We start from the raw sequence: 8,536 nt of genomic DNA, 5'->3' as shown, positions 1-8,536 counted from the left end.
TGGAGGAGCCCTGAGTAATCACGACTGCAGGGAATATCCCAGCCCAATCCTGGATATTGGCATAGGTTTCTTTGTCTTCTCCAACCCTGAGCTTCATTCCAGTCATCGTCATCTTGTTTTAAGCTGTAATTGAGATATATTGTTCATGTACAGATAAAATCCTGTCCATGTGAAAAGTTCTAGAGACACTTGCTACACAGTGTCAAAACAGCTTTGGGCCTATAGGTAGAGCCAGGCCTTGTCTTTAGAACATAAAACTCAGAGCCAGTGTTAAAAAGATAAATCCTTCTATAGTGCCCCTTGATTACAATAGTGGCCACATCCAAAACTAAATGGGATATTGGTTTAATCTGACTAAATACTGTGTATTTCATGATAAGTATATTTAGTTAGCCTGATTGATTTCTGATGTAACTCAGGTATTTCATGCTATTAGTAAACACAAGTATAACTAGGCAAATATGCTAAACTGTACTTAAATTACTTAAAAGAATTGACAGTAAAAATAAGGTATTAATCTGGTTTTCTATATGTTCTTAAAATTTAGAGATAATTATAAGTATAGCTAGAGAGATTTATAACAAACTGTCAGACTCCATAAATAAAGGGGTCTAAGAGCTAGTAAGTTATGATTGCTAGGTCTCAAAAAGGTTTATAAATGTACCTGTTAGCTCGAATGTTCATGCTTTGATTATATATGTTCTAATTGCTCAGAAAATTTGTTCTGTCCTAAAAGATACTAAAGCCCAAGTAATCATGAGGGAAAAATCTGTTAACGAATATGCTAGATTACGATTCCTTTTGCTGGGATCCACCACATTTTGTCTATAGAAACATGTATTAAAGCCTAATCTAATTGTCCACCTGATAGAGCCCAGGTGATCTGAGCCTCCTCTGGGTTTCCTGCCTCATTATGAGGAAAGCTATATTCGTGTTCCTTGGACAAGACAACCTACAGGAACCAAAAAGTTGTACCTTATACAGTGGACCCCAGATATCTGACACAAGTTGCAGAAGTTAGGTTTTGCAGGAATAAATTTGTCTGAGTTGAGGTGTTTCATAGTAGAAAGGATACAGAATGGAATTATGGATGAAAAATGAGAGTGTTGATACTAGTAGCCTACAGAAAAGAAGGCCAGTCAGGAAAAAGAAAAAAGTTACACTTCCCTGGACCCAGACAGCAAGAAGGGACATTTCAAACAAAAAATGTCCACAGCTACTAGAGAAGGAAAAAGAAAGTGTTTATGATGGAGTCAGAGGAAGTTTCAGATTGAGGTGGTCATGTGTCTTCCCTCTCAGTCTAAGGGAACCCATGTTAAATGCCTATATATATATTAAAAAGAAAGAAAAGCCTGTTAAACTTTTAATAGACGCTTGTACAGATTCATCAGTAGATACCCAGCCAATAACTCCACTTACAAACTGGAGAGTACTCAGTACTTTCCCTAGGTCTGACAATTCATGTGCCCCCAGTAATGGTAAAGTTGGTAAAACACAAGAATAGGCCAGTTTGAGACAATACCCAGTGGCCATGAAAGATAAAGAGAATAAACCTCACATTTAAGAGATCTCTGTTAATAGACCTACAAAATGATCTGACTAGTGTTTTTTTTATAATTACAAACTTCAAAAGGTTATTGTATTCCAGACCTGCTAAATGGTTACTGTATCCTGTTGATATTATTATGTGTTTGTTTCTTTGGTTCTGACTTTCCCCCAGTCCTGCTCTATATACTGGTACTCCTTAGAAGAGGGACTCAGACATTTAAAAACAGGGGTCGATTCTCTAGAGCTAATCCTGTGTTTGTGCCCATGTTGCTTGGTTTCAGAGTTGCTGGATCCATGGGTCTAGGTATTTCAGGTTTAGTGGTTGGAGACCAAAACTTTAGATGGCTTAGTGAACAAGCTGACAAGGACTTGTCCAATTTACAAGACTCAGTGTCTAAGTTAAAAAAAATCCCTCGGTTCACTAGCAAAAATGGTTTTACAAAATCGTAGAGGATTAAACCTACTACTACTAAAAGAAGGAGGCTTATGCGCAGCCCTAAAAAAAAGTTGCTTTTATGCCGACCATACTGGAGTAATAAAAAAATCAATGGCTGAGCTTAAAAAAGGACTAGGACAAAGACAGAAAGAATGCTAAACTCAACAAGGTATTTTTCAATCTTGGTTTAACCGTTCCCCATGGTTGACTACCTTATTAAATGCCTTGACAGGACCACTGATACTTCTGCTCCTCGCAGTGACTATTGGGCCCTGTATAATTAATAGAATCATAGATTTCATCCACAATCAAATTGGTAATGTTAAACTGATGATCATTCGGCAACAATATGAGGCCTTAGCTATTAACAATTCTGATCTCTAAGGTTAGAGATTCTCAACACGAAAAGGGGGGGAATGTAAGGCCCAAAGAATTTTTAAAGTGCAAACTCTGGTCACAAGGGACCTCCCACTAGTCCTTGACCAAAAGGCTTAAGTAACCCTTATCTTGGAACCCAGGTGGAGTCATAAAGCCTCAGGCCTGGCTTAGGTAAACATTTAATCTCCAACCTGGGGGCATCCTTGTGAAATAGGACACCTTACATAGATAAACCCACCAGTTCTCGGAATGCACCTGAAACCACTGTGTTAACTATTTAGTTGCCCTGTAGCCTGCCCCTCGAAAGGTCATATATTCTCAAACCCACCAATTATTTTAAGAACCAACCCAAACTAACCAATGCCATTCACTTCTGTAACCCCGCTTGCTAAATCCCTCCTCCCTTTGTCTCTGGACTTAAAAACACAGCCCACGGTCAGCTCGGTGCGCTCTGTTCCTGCGTGTTCAGGCCGCCCTGCATGCACGTAGACAATAAAGCTTGCCCTTTGTGATTTACATGAGAGATCGACTCTTGGGGCCTTCCTTCACAGCAACTCGACCCTTACAGGCAGAACATAACACCCCTGGGTTGGCCAAAAATCAAGCTCCCTTGGTGATAGAGTTAATTCCAGATGCCACTCCGATTAACTTGAAACAATACACAATTAGCCTGGCAGCGCGCAAGGGAATCGCCACCCACATCTTGCGATTCAAACAACAGGACATTTTAAAATCATGTATTTCTCCTTGGAATGCCCCCTTGCTTCCAGGACAAAAACCAGGCACCCAGGATTACGGACTGGTCCAGGATTTATGAGAGGGAAATAAAAGGGTGGTCACCTTATATCCCACGGTGCCCAACTCCTACACCCTCCTAATCCTTCTGCCACCACATCACATCTGGTACACAGTATTGGACTTAAAAGATGCCTTCTTCAGCTTACCGATCGCCCCAGTGAGTCAACCCTTATTTGCCTTTGAATGGACAGACCCCTTTTCAGGAGTCTCAGAAAAACTGACTTGGACTCGACTTCCCAGGGTTTGAAAAATGCCCCACTCTCTTTGGTGAGGCTTCCCAAGACCTCCTCCCCTTTTGGGAGGATCCTCCAGGACTGACGTTGCTCCAATATGTTGATGACCTTCTGTTGGCTACGGAGAAATGTGAGTCCTGTGTCTTGGGCACCCAAGCCTTATTAGAAACTCTCTCAGATCTTGGGTACCAGGTTTCAGCCAAAAAGGCCCAACTGTGCCGTAAACAGGTTACTTACTTAGGTTATCAGATTCACAAGGGAAAACACACCCTCTCACCATCTCGGGTTCATGCTATTCTGCAGATTCCCACCCATGCCAACAAGCGGCAGGTGTGAGAATTTTGGGAGGCTGTGGGATATTGCCGCCTTTGGATCATTCATTTTAGAGAACTAGCACAACCCTTATATGAGACTTTGACTGGAACTACCCAAGACCTCCTTGAGTGGGGACCAAACAAGATACTGCTTTTACTAACCATAAAATGCTCTAACTGAGGCCACTGCCTTGGCATTGCTGGACTTACAGAAACCATTTACTCTGTTTGTAGATGAAAAGAGGGGCATTGCAAAAGGCATCCTCACCCAGAAATTAGGTCCTTGGGATCGGCCCATCACCTATTTGTCCAAGAGACTAAACCCTGTGAATTCTGGATGGCCTGCATGCCTTCGAATGATTGCTGCTATGGCCCTACTAGTACAGGATGGAAAAAAGTTAACTTTTGGACAGCTCATTAGGGTGGTCTCGCCTCATGCATTAGAGACCTTAATAAAAACACCTCCTGATAAATGGATGACCAATGCTCGTATCATCCACTACCAAGAGCTTCTGTTGGACCCTGCCTCAGTCCAATTTAAAGAAGCTTCCACTCTAAATCTGGCAACTCTTCTGCCAGATAATTATCCCACCCTACCACTCCACGACTGCCTCTCCACCATTGAAAAAATCATGGGGCTTCGAGAAGATCTGACTGACATCCCCTTGCCTGACGCTGACCTGGTCCTCTTCACAGATGGAAGTAGTTACATTCATGAAGGTAAGCGGGTGGCAGGGGCTTCTGTGGTCACCCAAGATCAAGAGTTATGGTCTCACCAATTGAACTCTGGTACTTCTGCACAAAAGGCTGAATTAATAGCCCTAACCCAGGCATTTTGTCTACGTTAAGACAAAAAGATCAATATCTACACGGACAGTAGATATGCATTTGCCACTCTTCATGTACATGGGATGATTTATCAAGAAAGCGGTCTACTGACTTCTAATAGACAAAAGATTAAAAATTCCGCCCAAATTCTAGACCCACTGGCTACCATTCGGTTTCCACTAAAGGTATCTGTTATGCATTGCAAGGCACATACCACAGGCTCAGACCTGATAACTAGAGGAAATTGTCTCGCAGACCAGACAGCCCAAGAGCCTGCCTTAAAATCAGTGGGTAATAGAAGAAAAGAAAACCTTACTCCTCATGCCTCCCACCATCTCTGGCCCTGTGTACACTTCAAGTGATCTTCACCTGGCAGCCCAGTGAAATGCTAAACCGAGAGACTCAGACAAGTGGTATCAGTTACCTGATGAAAGAATCCTCATACCAGAGGCTTTGGGCAGAGAACTGATCCAAAAAGCCCATCAGGCTACCCATCTTGTGGTCTCAAAGCTAGTGAGCCTATTCCGTAATCGATTTTTCATCCCAAATTTGACCAAACTGGCACATCTGTCTAGCCTACGCTGTGAACAATGCCTCAAGGTAAACCCAAAACACAACAAGCAGGTGAGTACCCTCCGTTATCTGGGAACCACCCCGGGGGAACATTGGGAAATTGACTTTACAGAATTAAACAAGCCAGGACAAAGTGGATACACGTACTTGCTTGTAATGGTGGATACTTGCACTGCATGCATAGAAGCCTTCCCTACCTGCTCAGAATCAGCTCTTATTGTAGTTAGAACATTGATCCAAGAAATTATTCCTAGATTTGGCCTACCCTTATCTATGGGATCCGACAATGGTCTGGCTTTCATAGCCCAAGTTACTCAAAAACTTGCCCAAGCTCTCCACATTGATTGGAAGCTTCACTGTGCCTATAGGCCCCAGAGCTCAGGCCACGTAGAAAGAATGAATCAGACTCTAAAGTCCATATTAGCTAAACTCTCTTTGGAGACTGGCGAGAACTGGGTGAGTCTCCTTCTTTTTGCCCTTCTAAGGGTCAGATGTACTCCCTATGTCTCTGAAATTTCCACTTTCGAGGCAATGTTTGGAGGCCTCCTCCACTTTTGCCTCACTTGACAGAAGAAAAGATTGCTGAGATTACTAATCAAGATCTCATTAAGTCCCTCCAGGCCCTCCAGCCAGAACTTGCCTCCATCCACCGGACTTTTATACAACAACACCCTGCTCCTGACCCTCCGGCTTCCGGACTCTGCCAACAAGCTGTGGAACCAGGAAGCCAAGTGATACTCTAACGTTTGGATTCAAAAGGACTAGAGACAAGGTGGGAAGGGCCATACACTGTGATACTCAGCACCCCCACAGCAATCAAAGTCACTGGGAAGTCCACCTGGATTCATCATACCAACTTCAAGATATCACCCCCAGACGAATCCACTGACCATCCAGCTAAAGGTAAGTGGACAATTATTAAGGGAGACAATCCCTTGAAGGTTAAATTGAAAAAAAATGTACTTAATCTTCGTGCTAGTATTACTTTCTACTTGCTTGTTATGCCCCAATGAAGCTATATCTCAACCCCATGCCCCTGTTTATGGAACTTGGCAAATCACTGATTATACGACTGGTAAGGTGCTTGCTAAAAATGAAACTGTGCATGCAACTTTATAGATCTATGTACCCTTTTAAGTTCCCATACTGTTCCCCTCCAAGACAGTATCCTTGGTCCAGATGGGGTCCCCATCCTACACCCAGATACATCCGTTCTTAATTGTAAAAACCTACTAAGACAAAAATCTTTACAAAACATTGGATGGTATATTTGTCCTCAGGAACAAAAATCTCGTACAGACTGTGGTACGTAGAGTGAGACTGAGTATTTTTGCTATGTGTGGAGTTGTGAAACTATTAGTCCCTGGCATGGTTCTAATGCAGATGGTTGGATAAAAATAATTAGAAAACCCCAAAAAACATGCTCCTTAAATCAATGTAACCTTATGACATTCACTTTTAAACATGACCCTGTTGAATAGTGTAAGGGAAAACACTATGGGATAAGATTATATGTGTCAGGACAAGACCATGGAAATTCTTTTATGATTCACTTCATCCCTGGGAGCTGACCTGCACCGGCTCATCCCATTGAGCCCTTAGCACCACCACAATCTCCAGCACTACCCCTCAGGACATCTCCACCCTTAAGCTCTCAACCCGCTTCAGCATCACAAACAGCTTCTCCAATACCCTTAGACATATACCCCAATGAGCCCTTTTGCTCCCCTTGATATTAACTTTCAATACTTGAACCAAATTAACCCTAATCTAACTGTCAATTGCTGGCTTTGCCTCTCCCCTCATCCTACTTTTTATACAGGGACTCCTGTCACCTTTCCCCTCTCTGAGGTCCAAAACACTTCTCTGGATGAGCCTAGTTGATGGTGGGAACAAAGACCTTTACTCACTTTACGGGTTGTTCTACCCATTTCTGGATCTTGTTTTCTGTCAGTCAATTATAAACTCTCAGGCTACATTTATGCTGACTCTTGTCATACTAACCACACGACATATATCCAGAACATCACCTATCCACAAAATCAACACCTTACAGCTCCAGATGGAGCTTGGTTTGCATGCTCTTCAGGCATTACCCATTGTATCTCACTCCAATACTACACCCGTGTACCTGAACTCTGTATCCTAGAACAAATATTACCCTAGGCCTATTCGTATTCAGGAGAAGAAGGATTTAGACATTTAGGACCAACTACTGGTATGTTGTCCCGCTATACTAGAGCTGCTCCTGTCCTGGTTCCACTCCTCCTGGGAATTGGAGTGGCCAGGTCTACTGCCATAGGGACAATGGGGTTAATATTAGGAGACTCAAATTTTAGATGGTTATCAGAGCAGATAAATACTTAACACTGCTTCAAAATTCAGTCACCCAACTAGAAGAATCACTAAGCTCCTTAGCCGAGATGGTTTTACAACATAGGAGAGGTCTAAATCTCTTCTTAAAAGAAGGAGGCATATGCTTAGCATTAGGAGAAAAATGTTACTTATATACCAACCACTCAGGGGTTATTAGACAAAGTATGTCTGACTTAAAACAGAGGCTGATAGAGAAAATCTTGGACAATCACAACAAAACTGGTTTCGAGGATGGTTTAATTTTTCCCCATGGTTCACCACTCTAATGTCAGCTTTGGCTGGCCTTTTGGTCATTCTATTGGTTTTGATCACCATTGAATCTTGCATAATCAGTAAGATAATACAAAATGTAAGCTCTCGCTTATAATCTATTAAAATAATGATGTTACAAAACTAAGGCTGGGAACTTATTCCCAATAAATAACAACCTAGTGAGTCAGTGATTTGACTCACCCCCTTAAAATCAGTGGGGAATGTTGTACCCTGTCAAAATTGACTCCATTTTGTTGCCCTTCTAACCTCGCCGAGTTCCTGTTCTGTATGCTCCAACCCCTCCCAACTCCTTGCCCCTATAACTCAAATCTTATGATATCTGTTATCTGAAAACTTATCTCAATGAACTGTATATGACTGCCAACTCAGCACCTCCAGCAAACAGGACCATCCCCATTAACTGATTACCCGCTGTACCCCATGATTGCTGATTCCAGCACCCAACCCAGTAGGACCACCTAATGAACTAATGACCCTGCCACTTCTTCTCCACCCCTTCCCTGTTTTTGCAGTTTTCAAGCTTAAATACTGATCCTTGTCAATGCTCAGCATGCCTCTTTGCACCTTGCATAGAGACCACTGCTGAGTACCAGCTAAAATAAAGCACTTCTTTTAACTTTTGGACTTGCCTTGTTGTCATCTGATTTTTGAGCTACAACAGAGACGATAATTTCAGGGTCATTTTTCAGATAAAGTTGTTAGGTTTGTCTAGGTGTTCCCCCAAAGCCTTAGGCAGTCATGGGGGCAAATTCTGGACTTTGTGATTGATTACTGTGGAT

The 8,536-nt window shown here is 42.4% G+C and overlaps 2 long non-coding RNA genes across 2 annotated transcripts in view; one reads left to right on the top strand and one right to left on the bottom strand.

The window, feature by feature from the left end:
* The window catches only part of LOC111814762, a 21,460-nt gene extending 15,624 nt beyond the window's left edge, over window positions 1-5,836 (top strand). The window contains exon 3 of the long non-coding RNA XR_002819661.1: window positions 5,682-5,836. This is a non-coding gene — a long non-coding RNA (uncharacterized LOC111814762). The remainder of the gene's footprint in view (window positions 1-5,681) is intronic.
* Window positions 1-7,177, bottom strand: part of LOC111814763 — a 13,821-nt gene extending 6,644 nt beyond the window's left edge. Inside the window, exons 1-2 of the long non-coding RNA XR_002819662.1 lie at window positions 7,086-7,177; window positions 6,971-6,974 (exon numbers count right to left, since the gene is read on the bottom strand). This is a non-coding gene — a long non-coding RNA (uncharacterized LOC111814763). The remainder of the gene's footprint in view (window positions 1-6,970; window positions 6,975-7,085) is intronic.
* Window positions 7,178-8,536: the final 1,359 nt, after the last annotated feature.

The sequence above is a fragment of the Octodon degus genome, unplaced genomic scaffold, assembly GCF_000260255.1.
Source record: "Octodon degus isolate 3935 unplaced genomic scaffold, OctDeg1.0 scaffold00491, whole genome shotgun sequence".
Lineage (NCBI taxonomy): Eukaryota > Metazoa > Chordata > Mammalia > Rodentia > Octodontidae > Octodon > Octodon degus.
The sequence above is the reverse complement of the archived record's forward strand: the minus strand, read 5'-3'. Positions and strand labels throughout refer to the sequence as shown.